This window comes from Chelonoidis abingdonii, chromosome 1 (assembly GCF_003597395.2).
Source record: "Chelonoidis abingdonii isolate Lonesome George chromosome 1, CheloAbing_2.0, whole genome shotgun sequence".
NCBI classification, from domain to species: Eukaryota; Metazoa; Chordata; order Testudines; family Testudinidae; genus Chelonoidis; species Chelonoidis abingdonii.
The window spans coordinates 177,068,072-177,084,889 of NC_133769.1; the positions used below are offsets into that span (position 1 = coordinate 177,068,072).

General features: G+C 42.5%; 1 protein-coding gene across 3 annotated transcripts in view; it reads left to right on the forward strand.

Moving 5' to 3' along the window:
• Nucleotides 1-16,818, forward strand: part of EPHA6 (EPH receptor A6) — a 900,076-nt gene that overhangs the window by 724,242 nt on the left and 159,016 nt on the right. The window lies entirely within an intron of this gene.

Consider the following 16,818-nt stretch of genomic DNA (forward strand, 5'->3'; position numbering starts at 1 on the left):
GATCAGATCCCAGCGGTTTATAGCACACCCCAAGCACTATCTCAGGGGAGGCTCTAGTAACTTTCTTCCCTCCCTACTCAGGTGACGTCCATCCCGAGAGAACAGTCCTCTGTCCTTGAGTGCCTCCCAGTGGCCATACATCCCAAAGCCCTCCTTATAGCATCACTGCCTGAGCCATAATCTTGTCACACCTTTGTTGCCCTTCTCTAGGAACAGGCAGAATCCCACTGAAGATCACTTGAGCCTCGATTTCCTTAAGTGTCTTCCCCAGCCTGGCAGAGTCTCCCGTGATACTTTCCAGCGAGAATCTAGGCGTATCATTCGTTCTCACATAAAGGACAATGAACGGATTCTTTCCCGCTCCCGCTAGGATCCTTTTCAGCCTCAGGTCCACATCCAGTATGTTAACACCCGGCAGGCAGCACACCCTTCTGTTTTCCGGATCAGCTCTTGTTACAGGCCTGTCTGTTCTTCTCAGTAAGAGTCCCCAGTCATGTGAACCTGCCTTTTCCTGATGACGGTGCGATTCTCTGGTCTATCTCCTGTTCCCTGTGGCTGCAAGTCCTTTGATTCCTATTCACCCTTGCAATCCTCTGCAACCCATCCTGTATCCTCCTGGGGCTCATGTTCGGTGTTGTCTCCATTGATTCTTCGTCTCTTCATATAGGACTAGCTGCTCTTCTCTTCTTCCTTGCCCTCTCACCTTCAGCAACCACCTGCTGTGCCCCTTCTTCATTTTCCAACTCTGCAAACCTGTTCTTGAGCTCTATTTCTCCTTGTAACAGGGTCCTCTGCTCGCCCCTCTTCCTGAGGCCCTCTGCTGCCCCAATAAAGCACAGAGAGGCTTCTCTTGCTGCAGCACCCGTGGCTTTATTTACACAAGTTCCCACCACCAGTGATACTATTTACAGAGCTTGCAGGCCTGACAATCTCCTCTCCTACATGGAGTCTACCCTCCTGGAGACTGACTTTCCCCTGGCCATCCTCCCTTCTTCTGGCTGCCAGCCAGCCTTTATAGCTCTTGAAGCCTCAGGCCCACAGGTGCAGCCATTTCTAAAGGCCAGGCACCAGACTTCTCCCCAGCCCCAATCTATTTCCCCTGATTGGGGCTGGCTGAGCAGGGACTAATTAGGTGCCTTTGCACCAGCACCTTGCTACACTCCTTCACTGGCCCATCTTTTCCTCTGCCCGGTTCTGTTCGTCACATGCTTCCACCGTCCACTTTCCTCACCCAGCAGTCTCCCCTCAGAGTTCTTTTGGTCCTGCTTCCATCTGCAAGTCTGAGCTTTTCCCTTTGGCCTCATCATATCTTTGCTCCGTCATCCACTCGAACCCCCTTCTAAACTCGAGTCAAAAATGAAAGTTCTACCAATTCCAAAGGATCAGACATGTTACCTCCCAGGTTAATGAATATTTCAGATCTTTACCCAAATACACACTACAGCCAATTCTTATTAACTCAACTAAAATTTATTTAAAAAGAAAAGAGAGAGTATTGGTTAAAAGATCATTATACATACAGACAGCTCTGAGATCAGTTTCATAATAGAGATGATGAGCATTGAAATTGCAAAGAGTTCTGAAAATTAGTCCATATTCAGTCCAATGTTTCATACCCAGGTGACCCAGATGGGACTGGAGATCTCAGTCTTAGAACTCAAACTTCACCTGAATAAAACTCAAGCAGATCTGAGATAAAAAGGATCAGGACCCAAGGGTCCTTTTTATAGTGTCAGGCCTTCTCTTGACAGCAGGGAGTCCTCAAGTGAACAATAGGCTTTTGAAGTAATCTTCTGTTTCCTAAACATCAGTAATTAGCTACATGGATTAACATAAGTTAATTATCCATTAAGCAATTTATTACAGACTTTAAGGAGATATATAGACAATGACATTACTTCACCCAAATTTCATCTAAATGTTAATATTTCTTTTTGATCCCTGAATACAGTCCTAGACAGGAACCATTTGGTTACATTGTTAAACTCTAACAAGATATAGATAAACATAGACTACTACAATCACTATCTTCTCCAGTTCTTTAACACTACAAGTTTACATTTCAAAGTTCAAGTCTATCTAACATTTCTTTGATAGTTACTTGTAAGGAATATCCCTAATTACCATTTACATACTGTCCTGATATGTCCTCAAAGGTAGAATTTGGGTCATTTACCCTGCTAGTTGCTTAATCCTCTGTCATAGTTGCCAAAGCCAGTTGTCACAGTTGAGGGAAACTGTACCTGTATTTCCCCCAGTGGTCCACTAAGGGCACCCACACTCAAGCTTCCCAGTGTTGCCTTTTTTGGGTGAAGATTTGTGTCTCTCTCCCATCTGACCAGCCCCAAGCTCTGCAGTTTCCTACCTTTGTAGTGTGATTCCCAGTAGATACATTGCCCAAGGACACCTAGTTGCTTTCTGTTCAGAGACAGTTAACAGTGTGACTGACCATGGTTATAGATACCACACAGCTCTTTTTATGCAATCCTATTTCATTATTAGGGTAAAAGCACTCCAGAGAAAACATATTAAGAAAAGAGCCCACATGCATGCTAATAAGCTTATCAGAGAACCTCTCAATCCTTCCATGGATTATGGCAGAAGCAGTCCTACAAGACCACATGCACAAGGTTTTCTTTGTAGTCACAAGTTTATCACAGCTTCTGCTCAAAACAGGCACTCAGTCTTATGGAGCCTCAGCAGGCCCAGTCCTTCCAACCCTACTCTAAAGATTGGGGGTCTCCTTGTACAGGCTTTCTGTCTGCTTGCTGGATCAGTAAGAAGGCTCTGAGACAGTTTAAAACCAGGCTATTTATCCAAAAATCCTTTTGTTGCCTGTTGATCCTTGGAGAATCCAGTTTGAACTACTATATGTATATCTCTTCAGGGAAGTGGTTTCAAAGAGCTGATAACAGAGGAAGTACCTTAGTACCCCATCCTATTGGCTGTACATACAACTACAGTGGACCCATTTGTCCAGGATATTACAGGATATTGTCAGTCTGTCATGCCAGGGTTTAAGCTCCATGGGAACAGGACCCATTTGACATCTAAATCATGTTGTATTCTATATTACATAAACCCAGGAAAATCCCCCTCCTAGGCAAGTTCTGTGACCTAAACTATGAAGGTTAGTCGCCCCTCACCTCGGTGCTCTAGCTATTCTAATTCATTTTATAGCCGTGGCCTCCTATTTGAAAACAACAGCTTTTGCATATTTAAGAATTGAAAAATGTCACTCTAATTATTTGAACCTTTTTGAAGAACTCATACCTTTTATATAACATGACATGTAGTGTTACTCACCAGAAAGGTTCAAAATTATCCATCAAGTAAAGGAGGATGGAAGAAGGTGACAGCCATATTCTTAGTCCTGTGTCAGCCCATGTTCCAGTAATGATAGGTGTAAGTTTGGTAAGACACTGGACACTTGTTTATCATTTTCTGAGTGTTGTGCTCAAGTGACTTTCAAATCTTGAATGCCATAGTGATGGTGAAAGCTATGAGTCAGCAATATGACAAATCAAAATCAAACCTTTAATCATAGAGCTCCCTGTCAAACTAATGTATATTGCAGAAGAAGGCAAACTTACTGACCCTCTGAGTCACATACAGCAATCATCAGAAGTTCCAGAGCCAGGGGACACCTGCCGGGGCTCAGGGCTTCATCTCCATGGGAGGCACCTGATGGGGATTGGGGCTTCAGCCCTGCTCCTGCTGAAGCCCCAAAACCTGGCAGGAGTGACCCGTGGGGAAGAAGTCCCGAGAGCTCCCCTCCACTGAGCAGAACCCCCTCCCTGCTGCAAAATAGAGATCCAGACACCACCACCCCCCACTAACTGGTAAGTGAGAATGGAGGGAAGGCATGCGGGGGCTCCGCGAGCCATACTTCAACAGCAAAAGAGCTACATGTGGCTCGTGAGCCATAGTTTGGCCACCCCGGTATATTGCCTTGTCTCTAAGAAAAGAGTCCAGAGGACAGCAACATCTTGCACTGTTCATGATGAGGGCAAAGTAGCAGCATGATCTTAATTATTGCAATTTGCAGTGTGTAACTTTTCATTGCAGATCTCTTCTTCACTCATTACAAATGTCAGCAAGGGATATCAAAGAATCTTCCTCCTGCCTCATCTTCCCTACCCCCTCAGGGAGGATGTGATGTTTTAAGTCTTTGAGCCCTCTGGATAATGCATCAGACATTGCTCCTTCCTCCATCCTATTAAAAGGTGGAGACTATTAAATTGAGTTTGGAATTCACTTTGGACGGTTACATATTTTACAGTACAATATATTTATTAGATGCTGTGTTGTATGCATGTCAATTATGCAAAAAGATGAAGTAATTTTGAGTTTGTGACTCTTTAATGTCAACCACATATCATGAGATTATACTTTCAGCCAATATAATTTTATTATATAAAAAAATATTGAAAATTAAACGTTAAACAGTGACTTTCCAAACTTGGATGCAACATATTAGTTTACATAATGTCTTTAGAACTGTGTGCCAAGGAAAAATGTGAACTGTATTACTATCTAGTAATTGTTTTCTAAAATGTAAAATTTTGAAAGTCAACAGAAAACATCTGACTTTAATAAATGCCAGAGCATATACTTCAAATGTACTGTATTTCCATAAAAGCAGCAAAGATTCCTGTGGCACTTTATAGACTAACAGACATATTGGAGCATGAGCTTTCGTGGGTGAATACCCATTTCGTCGGATGCATGTCCACGAAAGATCATGCTCCAGTACGTCTGTTAGTCTATAAGGTGCCACAGGACTCTTTGCTTCTTTTACAGATCCCTCTGTATATCCATAAAAGTTTATAATTGATTAATTATATAGTTGCAACCATTTTTATATTTGGCTATATAGCAGTGTGATCAGTTTCTTCCCCTTGGATAAGAGTATGTTAGTCAAAGGTGTATCAGTCATTGACATCTATCCCCATAACGCAACACTGCTAAGAAATACCTGTGAGGTGGAAGACCATGCTGAGTTCTGACATGAAAAGGAGCACCCACAAAAAAGTACTTTTAAAGCAATAATACATAATGTTGTAACTTTAGCAATGTAGCAATTTTGCATGGAGAAGCATTTAGAATAGATTAGTGAAAAGGGAAACAAAAGCCATAGTATTTGGTTAAAACCTACTATGGGCCATATTACAATCATGATATATCTCACTCTCAGCAAGTTACTGTGGCATCATTGGTATTTCCCATTCTAAGTATAGCTAGTATGCTATGTAGCAAATATTGTAGTGAGAGTAACTGGTGTGTTGTGGTAAATTTTTTAGTTTTTAATGCCACATACTGTATTAATGAATGTGTCTAATGAAGCATATTGGAACTATACGCAAAACTTCACGGGACAAATTAATCCCTGGTGTAAATGGTATGACTCCTTTTGATGGAGCGCCCACCTCACACTGGCTTGGAAGGGGTTAAAGTGGCCAGGTAGGCCAGTTAACTCCCCTGAGTGCACCTGGAGGAGGAGCCTGGGAGCTGGCCACTAACTGGGAGTAGGCTCATCTGTGCCAGTACAGGCAGGGGCCCAGCATACAGCCACCTAGCTGGCTACAGGTGGGGGCTGCAGGAAGGCAGGCTGCAGTCACTCCCTGAGTAAAGGAGTTGGCAAACCCAGAGAGGGGAGAAGCCAGTAAAGTAGGAAAAAAGCCCAGGGGAAACAGCAATGAGTACTTAGGAGATATAGGCCTTGGTTGCATGTTATAAGGTCTCTGGCCTGGAACCCAGTGTAGTGGGCAGACCTGGGTTAGGGTTAAGGTTTGGGTTGCCCTACCAGCCATTGGGTAATAGCACAAGATATTGGAGATGCCACCCTGACAACAGGGTCTGGAAGGCCTTTCAAATCCCTGGAAGGGGAGGAGCTATGAGAGGAAACTGCAAATCTGGGAGTGAGTGGGGTGGCAGAAGGAGACAAGATGTGGAAAGATACCATGGGAGGAAGAGTGCAGGCTGGTGGAGCTAATTGCCAGGATGACCAGCAGGAGGCGCTGCGAGCAGTGAGTGAACCCCATGCCACTCCTGTACAGCCAATGGAGTTACACCTGTTTATATAAGGATTGAATTTGGCTCACTGTCTTTATTTTTCTTTGAATATTGTTTAAAAGTTAAATACCATTGCACATTACCATAAGTTTAAATGGTGCCGTGGTGAACTGGAAGAAAAAAAAAAAACAATGAAAGATCACCCATATGTTTTCACTGGATGTGTTTTATTAAAAAGGGATCCAACATGAAGATTTGGAAATTAGAGCTATGGATCATGTCTGACATAAACAAGACAAAGTAAGCTATTTTATCCACAACACTTTTTGTAAAATAGGTTACCCTTAATCGACTCATATCCAGAGTACCTACTTAATGTAGATAGTGTTGAATTATTAGTATTAGACCAAAAAATGTAGGGCTTACAAAATATATGCACAGTACCCTGCATATAATTTGTGGAAGGTTTGTTCTGCCAAGACCTACAATACCCAGTAAATTGATTTTCCTAGATGACAAGTACTTAAAAGGAATTAGCTCTTAAACATCTAGAAAATTATTCTTTTCATTTGACAGAACTTTTTGGCAAGAACCAAAAGCCTTTATGGTTTCGAACAGTTCCGTTTTTTGTGTTCTACTTCTCCGTAATGTAGCTAGCAAGCAATACACTATAACTGTCAGCTTTGCTACATGTTTCTTAGGCTGATAAGCAATGAAAAAAAGTATATTGTCAAGTGGTCAGATAACTAATATCTTGTTAGTAGTAGCTTAATCTGACCATGATACCATGTCTGACATAACTAAACCTTTATAATTTTTTTTTTCAAAAGCTGCTTCTGTAGAGAAAGTAGGCAGCAACTGGATTTCACACTCCCTGCAGGATCTTTTTTCAAAGCTGGCTGTATTTAATCACATAGGGCCTGTTTTCCAAAGGTACTTGTTGTCTAAAGATACAGATAAGTGCCTAGCCTCTGTTGAAAATCCCACTAGGCACCTATCTACATCTTTAGTCACCTAAATACTTTTTAAAATCAGTCCTTTTGTTATCCACAAGGTTTATTGTTGTTGTTTTTTGTTTTGGGTTTTTTTAAGAAAAGGCTTGATATGACAATCAATTTGCATAATTAACATTATTACCAGCTGCAAGCAATTGCATTTCAGGATAGATTTCATTCTCCTGACTATATAAGGGAATTCCCTGTTTTAAAATCCCCATTAGGAGTGAGAGAGAAGACTGAACTTTAAATTGAACAAATTAGTTGTAATGGGTAGTTGGGGTTTCTTGTGAATACAGTCCAGAGAACTAATGACTAAAAGGGACACAGGTTCAGTTGCACTGGTGAGGTTTATTTCTTATTTATATTGCTGATTTTGTGCTTGTATAATAGAACTGTTATAGTTTTGCCCTAGTCATGGTGATAACATTAGTGATTATTTTGCAAATTAGCAAACGAGTAAAAAGTAAACCAATTTAAAAATAAATTAAAGGCACTGATTCATAAACTGTGTTTTATTCATTTTATTACATATATATTAATTTGTTATAACTTTCTTCATTACCTCAGAGTGCCCTAGTAAATTAACTGTACTCTCATCTGTAAAATGAATAGTCTTAAATCCAGTTGCATCTCTCTTGCTGATAAGTCTTTGATGAGAAGTTAGAGGAAACCATTGAATTTAATGGTAAAACTTCTTGGGTGTGAGGTTTCCCAAAATGATGATTAGGGGGATTCTACTGTGTTTTTAAGCCTGAGTCTAGAAGCGTTTGATCATATCTGAGGGATTATTTTGTATACTTTTAACCTAAATTTAAAAAATACAGTAATTTTCTCTGTACATTCAGTAAAAGCTTTGTGTCATAAATAGATAGCTAAGGGTTAATGTTTCTTTTACCTGTAAAGGGTTAACAAAGGGAACCAAACACCTGACCAGAGGACCAATCAGGAAACTGGATTTTTCAAAGTCAGGGAGGGAATTTTTGGACTCTGAGTCTTTTGTTTGTCTCTCAGCTATGAGAAGCTTCTTTCTTCTTCTAATCTTCTGTGTCCAACTTGTAAGTACAGGTAGAAAAACAATATAGGCTTTTATGTTGTTTTGGGTGTATTTACATGTGTGTAACTTGCTGGAATGTTTCAAATTGGATATCTTTTTGAATCAGACTGTTTATTCATATTTTTTTATAAGCAATAGCCCTGTATTGTCATCTTGATGCAGAGTTTATATTCTTATGTCTTTTTCTTTCTTTTTTTTTATATAAAGTTTTCTTTGTAAGACTTGTTTGAGTTTTTCTCTCTGGGTAGGTTAAGGAACAAGGGGAGGGAATTCTCTTTGTGTTAGATCTACGGAGGGTAAGCTCTGCAGCACCAGGGAGTTGGTGGGAGGGGGAAGAGATAGGATCATCTCTGTTTCCTTGTATTTGGGGTTTGTCTCTTTGTGGAATAAAGGAGACATGCTTCTTGGTATTGTGATGTAAAGAGATTGCATCAATACTCTCAGGTTAGCCCAGAGAGAAAAGTCTGGGTGGGAGAGGGAGGAGGAAGGGAAGTGGTTTATTTCCCTTTGTTGGAGACTCAAAGCATCTGAGTCTTGGGGGTTCCCCAGGGAAGGTTTTGGGGGGCTCAAGTGTACCAGGCACGGATTCCTGGTTGGTGGCAGCGAGATAAGATCCAAGCTGGTAATTAAGCTTGGAGTTTCATACTAAGCACCCAGATTTTGGACACTAAGGTCCAGATTGGGGAGAAAGGCTTAATATAAAAGCTTTGTCCCTTTGTTTCATTTCACTATAAATGCTTAACTTTAGTCCAACTTTCAATATTAAGTCATCCTGTGATAGTGCTGATAGTTGTGCTGTGGTGGCATCAAGGAAGTGTAACTTGACCAAGTGAAAATGCATTTTTGTCACCTACTAATGAAACCTGCAGCTCTTAGGATTAGCTTTATTTATTATTAAAATAGACAAATTAATAGTGAGGGAATAACAGGCTAGAGACAAAGCTGGTCTTACAATGTGAAGATGTCCTGTTTATTTCAACCCCCTCTGCACAATACATACAGGGCTCTGTTGTGTCTTTGCAGGGCTGTTGTATTTTGGAGGTAGATATGCACGTGCACCACTTCAACATCAGTGCCCAGAGGCACTTGTGCAGTGCTCAGGTAGAATGCTTTTATGGGCACTAGCAGCAGCCTTTACTAGGAGGTGAGGTACAAGCTCATCCTATCTCCCTTCAGACCACCTCAGCCAATGCATTAGGTGAGAAAGTGAGACTGCAGAAGCCAGACTTTCAGGCTGCTCAGATACATCCTCTTTGTGCTGAAAAGTACTGCGGGTGGAACTATGACTTTCACGCACTTTTGCGGTTAAAGAGCCTGATTTTCTTCTCACACACCTGTAAATAAGGAGTAACTCCACTGACGTAAATGGAATCACCAGTGTGTCCTCTCTTATTGGTTTTAATCAAGCCCATGCAGTGCAAACTTTGGGTATCTGGCTGCCCCTTTTGTAGATGCACAAGGGAAGGATGTATTTTCTGTCCCCACTCCCTGCCAGCCAGTTGCATAGGGGCAACTTGTATCTGGCCATCAGTGTATCAAGGATGGATCCATAATATTATTTATTGAGTACAGTATTGGGTATATAAAGTAAAAATTGGTGTGTGATGGGTGAGGATATTGGAAAATTAAATGAGCACCTTAAAGTAAGGCTTTGAGGCCTGGCTTGTAAGAGTGGACAGAGTAAGCAGGGAATCTAGAAAGAATACTAATACAAAAGCCCAACTGTAAAATAATTGATTCATTCCTTAAAGTATTGGTGGCAGAATTTAGTATGTGTTGATTTTAGGAATGTTAGCAAGGCAGTGTGGAAGTCAGCTGAATTGACACGGGCAGTAATAGTTTTTAAAAAAAATTAGAATCAAAAAGGACTTTCAGGTTCCTTGCTGGCAACTGAGGTTAATTTGGTTAAAGTTGGCCTTAGCATAGAAACATGGCTGGGTGGTTTTCTATCACAGGAGAGTAAAGTAATTTCAGTTTTAGCCATAGCAGCAAAGAGTTCTGTGGCACATTATAGACTAACAAACGTTTAGGAGCATGAGCTTTTGTGGGTGAATACCCACTTGGTCAGATGCATGTAGTGGAAATCTCCAGGGGCAGGTATATATATGCGAGCAAGATAGAGATAACGAGGTTAGTTCAATTAGGGAGGACGAGGCCTTCTTCTAGCAGCTGAGGTGTGAAAACCAAGGGAGGAGAAACTGGTTTTGTAGTTGGAAAGCCATTCACAGTCTTTGTTTAATCCTGAGCTGATGGTGTCAGATTTGCAGATGAACTGAAGCTCAGCAGTTTCTCTTTGAAGTCTGGTCCTGAAGTTTTGCTGCAGGATGGCCATCTTAAGATGCTATGGCACTTAAATTGTGATGGCCCAGGGAGGTTGAAAATGTTCTACCCTAACAGGTTTTTGTTGATATATGCCATTCCTAATATCTGTTTGTGCTCACATCTTCCTTTTCCTGTCGAGACGTGTCCAATTTGCTGATTACATAGCAAGGGCATGCTGGCATATAGGCGTATATTACATTGGTGGACGTGCAGGTGAATGAACTGGCGATGGTTGGCTGATCTGGTTAGATCCTGTGTATGGTGTCACTGGTGTAGATATTTGGGCAAGTTGGCATCGAGGTTTTGTTCATGGATATGGTTCATGAGTTAGATTACTACGGTGCGGTGTGCAATTACTGGTGAGAATACGTTAGGTTGGCATTGTTCTGTGAGGCGGAGGAACTGCTCCTGCCACCCAAGGCCTGTGAAAGTGTGGGATCATTATCCAGGATGTGGGATCATTATCCAGGATGGGTTGTAGATCCCTGATGATCGCTGAGTTTTAGCCATGTTCATGTGAAGAAGTTCTAGTAGGTCCAGCACACATCTGCCAGACTTTTAATAATAAGAGCAAGCATATCATTTGAAGCTAGGAAATGGAAGATACTACTGTAACTAATCAGCATAGGAATAATGGTCATGCACTGAAAAACTCATCAGTTCACCAAGAGGAAAAGTGGTACAAAGAAAATAGTGAAGGGCCTAGGACCCAGCCCTGGGAAAAAATTTAGTGTTAAATCATACCAATTAAACAAACTAGTTACTGAATGCCTGCGAAGATGGAGAAGACAGATAAGAAACTAGCCAGAATCTGAAAAACGAGCCACAGATAATGACAAGTGAGGTCTTAGTCTAGAAAAAAACAAAAATTAAGCAGCTCTGGATTTCTTGTCTCCATGATCTGCAGATTACAAGTAAAAGGTGTTATTTTTGCCTATCAACGCTGCAAATGCAGTCAAGGTCTCTGAAAGATAAAGTGAGTTATTTTCTTCTTGTGCATCAGCACCAGTAATAAAGGTTCTGCAAGCTGAACTGAGCTTTCACCTATACCTGCCACAACCTCGTTGTCTTCCACTTGTACCCTTAATGACACCTGTGCAACACTGTCATCTTCCACAGTGTCTCACGGGTATTACTGATTTGAATTTGGTACAAAAATTTGGTGATGCAAAAAAGTAGAAACTGTAAGTTCACTCCATCTTAGCTGTATTTGGGTTTGCAGAACTACCCGACGTAAAGTGCAGTAAATGAATTTGCATCACTCAAGTGAGCAAATGTCATTCTGAATTAGAACAGAGAATGGTCTGCTAAATAAAAGCGTGCTATTTTTAAACAGGTGCTTTTCAGAGTAAAGCTGCACTTTCACTATTTTAATAGGTACATCCAAAAGAGTAAGCAATGGGATCACTGGGAGTGATTTTTGGAATAAATAATTAGTACCTGGAAATGAGCATTTTGAAGGAACAGACATAGTCAAACAGTATATTACCTCGGAAATATGTCTTGCAAAAGACCCTTTGGCCAAAGTGTTGTAACAGTGTGGTCTGCCCCTCTCATGGCCTGTGGCTGCGGGGCCTGGAACTGACCAGCCCTGTTCTGAAGTGGAACCCCTTTAGGAATCAGTGTTTGGGATTGACAGGTTGCAGATAGGATTATGAGATCATGAGAGCCTCCAGGGGAGTATGAAGGGGGCTGGGTGTGTGTGAGGAGCATGCAGGAGTCAGGGCAAGGGGCTGGGGGTGTGTATGGGGGGTGCAGGAGTCAGGGCAGGGAGCTGGGAATTGTGATGGGGTGCAGGGGACTGGGTGGGTGGAGGGTGCAGGAATCAGGGCAGGGGGCTGGGGAGGTGTGAGTGGGTCTAGGGGTCAGGTTGGGCAGAAGGCTAGGGGTGTGGACTGGGGTCATGGGAGTGCTCATGGCAGGGGCTGGAGGGGATATGCCCTGATTCCAGCCCCTTTCCCAAGGCCCCACCCCTGCCTCTTCTCCTCTTCCTCCCCCGAGCGGCGAACGTGCTGAGGCTCCACTCTTCCCCCTCCCTCCTGCCAGCAAACACCTGATCAGCAGCAAGGAGATGGGGAGGGGAGGGAATTGGCTGCCAGCAGAGCCTTCCCTGCAGCAGCAGGAGCTGGCAGCAAAAAGCTTCTGCCCCCCCAGGAGAGAGCCACTGGTGCCATGGTAAATCCAGTACTGTCTGAAATGGACTTGGATCTGGCACTAGTTCTTTCTTGGGATGGTGAAATAGTCTGCCAGCCTACTATTGTTATTTCATAAATACTGCCTCATTTAAACTTACATTATTACCTCAAAAGAATGACAGTATTTGAACTATAACATAAGAACTGTCTTCTGTTAGGAGTATAAAAGTGTTGAGGCTAAATTTAGGATTAGAAGAGATGCTACTGTGTTGTTGTTTTCTGTAGTAAATTATTTTGGTGTGCTAAAGGCATTCCTGTAGTTGCATAGCAAGACAGACGTTGCCATGCCAGATCAGTGGTCTATCTGGTCAAGTTGGTCAGTTCTATATACTTAAAAAGAAAGTACAGGAATCTCTATGCAAGAAAATTATAGAATAGCCTGCTCATTGGAGAAGTTTCTTCCAAACCTCCATGAGTTAGTGGTTGATTTACGCCTGAAACATGAGGGCTAATATTCCTTCTAAAAATGTTTGTGTGCATGTTCTCCAGTATAAATATGGATGTTGTTATCCATGCAAATCCTTCTTGAATTGTACCAAGCTCTTAGACTCCGTGAGATACCCAGAGGAAACTAGGCTTTGTAGACTTTTTTTTTAAAATCCTTTTTCGCAGTTTTAAATCCACTGTCTTTCAATTTAATTGAATGTCCCAGTAGTCATTTATGAGGGGATAATAGGAATGTCCATTGACCATCACTGTATCTTTCACTATTTTGTTATATACCCCTTTGATGTGTCTCTTTTAACTAAACAATCCCAATCTTTTCAGTCTCTCCACATGTTAAAGTCTCTTCATGCCTGTTAATCATTTTCTTTACTTGTCTTTGAACCCTATCAGTTTCTGCTATCTCTTTTGGCGACTGGGTGACCAGAACTGAACAAAATATCCCAGATGAGGCCATCCCATTGTGTTTCTTTTGAATAGAGTTATGATCTTTTTAGTATTATCACATTCCTCATGCATCCTAAAATGTTGGATGTTTTTATAACTACTGCACATTCAGCAGATATTTTCACTGACCTATCAACAAGGAAGTCCATCCCTTTGTCCTGAGTTACAGTTCATTTAGAACCCTGTGACTGGTATTAGCGCAGATCTTTCCTTCCAGTACGCATGATCTTCCATCTGTAAATGTGGAATCTACCATTGTGCTGCTGCTTGTTCTCTAGAGCCACTTAAACAACTGAATACCAATTTTGCAAAGATTTTCAAAATTTTAAATCATGTTCTTCCAAAAAAAGAACACTATTTCAAAATATTTAACATATTCCAACAGTTTCTGATTGAACTGAACAAAATATCAAATCAGTCTGACAGCAGCAGCATAAGTCCAAGAGTGGCCATCTTGCATCTGTTTCTCAGTGGGCATGGAAGGGAGGATAAGTGTTTGTTCCCCAATAGACACACTTAAAAAAAACCCAACTCCAAACCAGACTAAAACAGGCAAAAATAAACCCTCCCAGTGCATAGCAAAAGGGAGGGAGAGGAGCGGGTGTGGAGCAGATGGTGATGGAGGAAGCACATGGGTGTATCTCCTTGGCAGCCCAAAGGCAGAGGGAAAGAGTTGTACTACACCATCTTGGAGTCAAATTTGGCTTCCAGCAATTGCCCTGAAGTGAGGAAGGAACTCCCATTATAACAACAAGCAGGAGTGAGGGAGCAGGGTTCTGGGGAGCCATCTCTGGAGGAAGCCTCAAGCTGTGTGACAAGATGCCACGAACACTGTTTTGCTGACTGCAGCATTGCCTTGATCCTCAATCCCCTCTTCTTTCTCATTCTCAGGTGCTTCTCCCCTCCCCCCTCAGAAACCCTTAGCCCACTCTCGGACATTACTGCAACTGGGTTCCTTTATGGTGCACACTACAGAGCTTTTCAACTCCTTGGAGGGGGAGAAGGTAGCTCAGCAGGCAAAGAGGGGAGCCATTGAAGAGTAGGGGAGCTGAAATGTTCAGTGAAAGAATTGTCAGCCTCAAATCCTTGTTCTGTCCCCTGAAAGATTTGGGGAGGGGTATATGGTTCAGCAACCCTATAGGGAACCCCACTAGCAGATGGGCCAAGCTGCACTGTGTATGACATATCCAGACCCCTCATATTGAAAATTCCAGCCCAGGAGCTGAAATTGCAATAGTCTGTAAGCCAAACCACTGAGATAAAGCCCAGAATCAAGTCCTTTACCCCAGAGATGCTGTTTAAGCCAATTATATGCCCCCACCACCACCACCCCAGTACTTTTGAGTACACGCATCCAGTCATGGAACAACTCATGGCAATGTGACAAAACCCAGTCCCCAATTACAAGTGGCAGCATGCACCAATCACAAGTTACAGTAGGAAGACAATTTTTAAATGACATTTTTGGGGGGAACCAAACTCACACAACTTACCTTTCACTCCATGACTCCCACTGCAAATCTCCATAACTGAGGGGAGAGGGATAGCTCAGTGGTTTGAGCATTGGCCTGCTAAACCCACAGTTGTGAGTTCAATCCTTGAGGAGATGAGCTAGGAATCTGGGGCAAAAATCAGCACATGGTCCTGCTAGTATAGGCAAGGGGCTGGACTCAATGACCTTTCAAGGTTCCTTCCAGTTCTAGGAGATAAGATATCTCCATTAATTTAAAAAAATTTTCAAATGGGAAATGTAATCAAAAATGGGAAATTTCAAAGAAAACAACATATACTATATACAAAATATATTGAACAACACAGTGTCCTAATAAAGAACTTTGACAATGAATCATGTTTCCTGTCTTTCAGTCAGTTTTTAATCCACAGCGGTACTTTACCTTTCACTCCATGACTCCCACTGCAAATCTCCATAGCTAGGGGAGGGAGGCAGAAAAGGGTGGGTACTTCCTGCATCCTTCTTTTTGACTGTTTTCACTTGTAACATGGCTACCTTAGTATATGTTGCCTTTGAAACCAGTCTGCAGCCCCCTTTGCCCCTATCCAACCCCTAAACTGACATTCTAATGCACAGAAGGAGTTTTCACACAAGATAATTCTGGCAGCATCAATACTAACTTATGCAGTAACTGTCTGTGGGTTTTGTGGTGGAGTTTCTGGATCCATTCTGTCCATCCCCGCTTCCCAGACCAAAAGGCAAAAAATCCACAGAGGGGTCCTTCTGCAACTTTCAGTTTGCCTTTATATATCCCAGTTCATTACACTTAAAGCATCTTCCAGCTGATTGGTCACTGGGTCGAGGTGGGTTACTGGAGACTGGTGAGGTGGAAGAATAGGGCATCTGTGGCTTTCCTTGGGTTGTAGGTGGGGTCTTGGGTTGCCCTCGGTTGTAGGGTTTATTGTCGGTGTGCCCCCTGGGGTATTCGTTCCCCTTGACAGTAGGTTTTTTCTTTTCTGTCACTTCCATCCATTTGGCTCCAATCTCCCCCGCCTCGATTACCGTTTTGGGTTTCCCATCTAGGATGTACCTCTCGCCACCCCATCAGATGGCCTATGATGCGGCCTGTGAACGGTCCTTGAGAATTTGAACGCTTTATAGAAACATTGGACGTGCACTCCCGTCATGAGGATCAGCTGGTGTTATCTCTGGGTTAGGAGTTTGTGAAGGAGCGATTGTCAGGTTCAGCCGCACGAGCACGCGGAGTGGTACGGTGCGAAGGAGGTCCCTAAGCAGTGACTGCATTTCTACCATGCCTGGTTAACTGGAGTCTCTGACGAGGAGCACTGACTCGTAACCCAAGGAGCTAGGCTCTTTTCGAAAATTTTTCTAAGATGGCCTCAGTGTCATCCACCTGCTTTGTAGGTGGGAATTTTCTTGTGCATGTGGCAACATCATTGGGAGAGGGGGTTTTTTGGGTTATTTTTTAGAGGGGAAGAAAAAGGAATGGCTGGAGCATCCTGCAGGCCCGCGCCAAGTGCAGTTTTCATGCTTTCTCCTCTTTTTCCCTCTTTCACTTTTTGTTCTTGTTGTTTTTTCCACTTTTCGGTCGGTAGGCTGCCATCTTCTTGACTTCTGTTTTCTTTTGTTGGCTCCTCTCATTTCCTTCTTGTTATTCCTTCTGTAGCGTCTACCTCTTGCTTGTCTGTTGTCTTCTTTGGGGACTGCTCGTTCGCTTGGCTAGTTGCTGCTATAATTAGTTTTCTAATCGTCTCCTATGTTTGTCAGTTCTTTGTCTATGGCTTGTTGCTGCCATGCTCGGTTCCTGTTTCAGCTTTCACTTGGAACTGCATGGTTCCTGCTTTTCTTGGTGCTGAGGCGCCTCGGTGT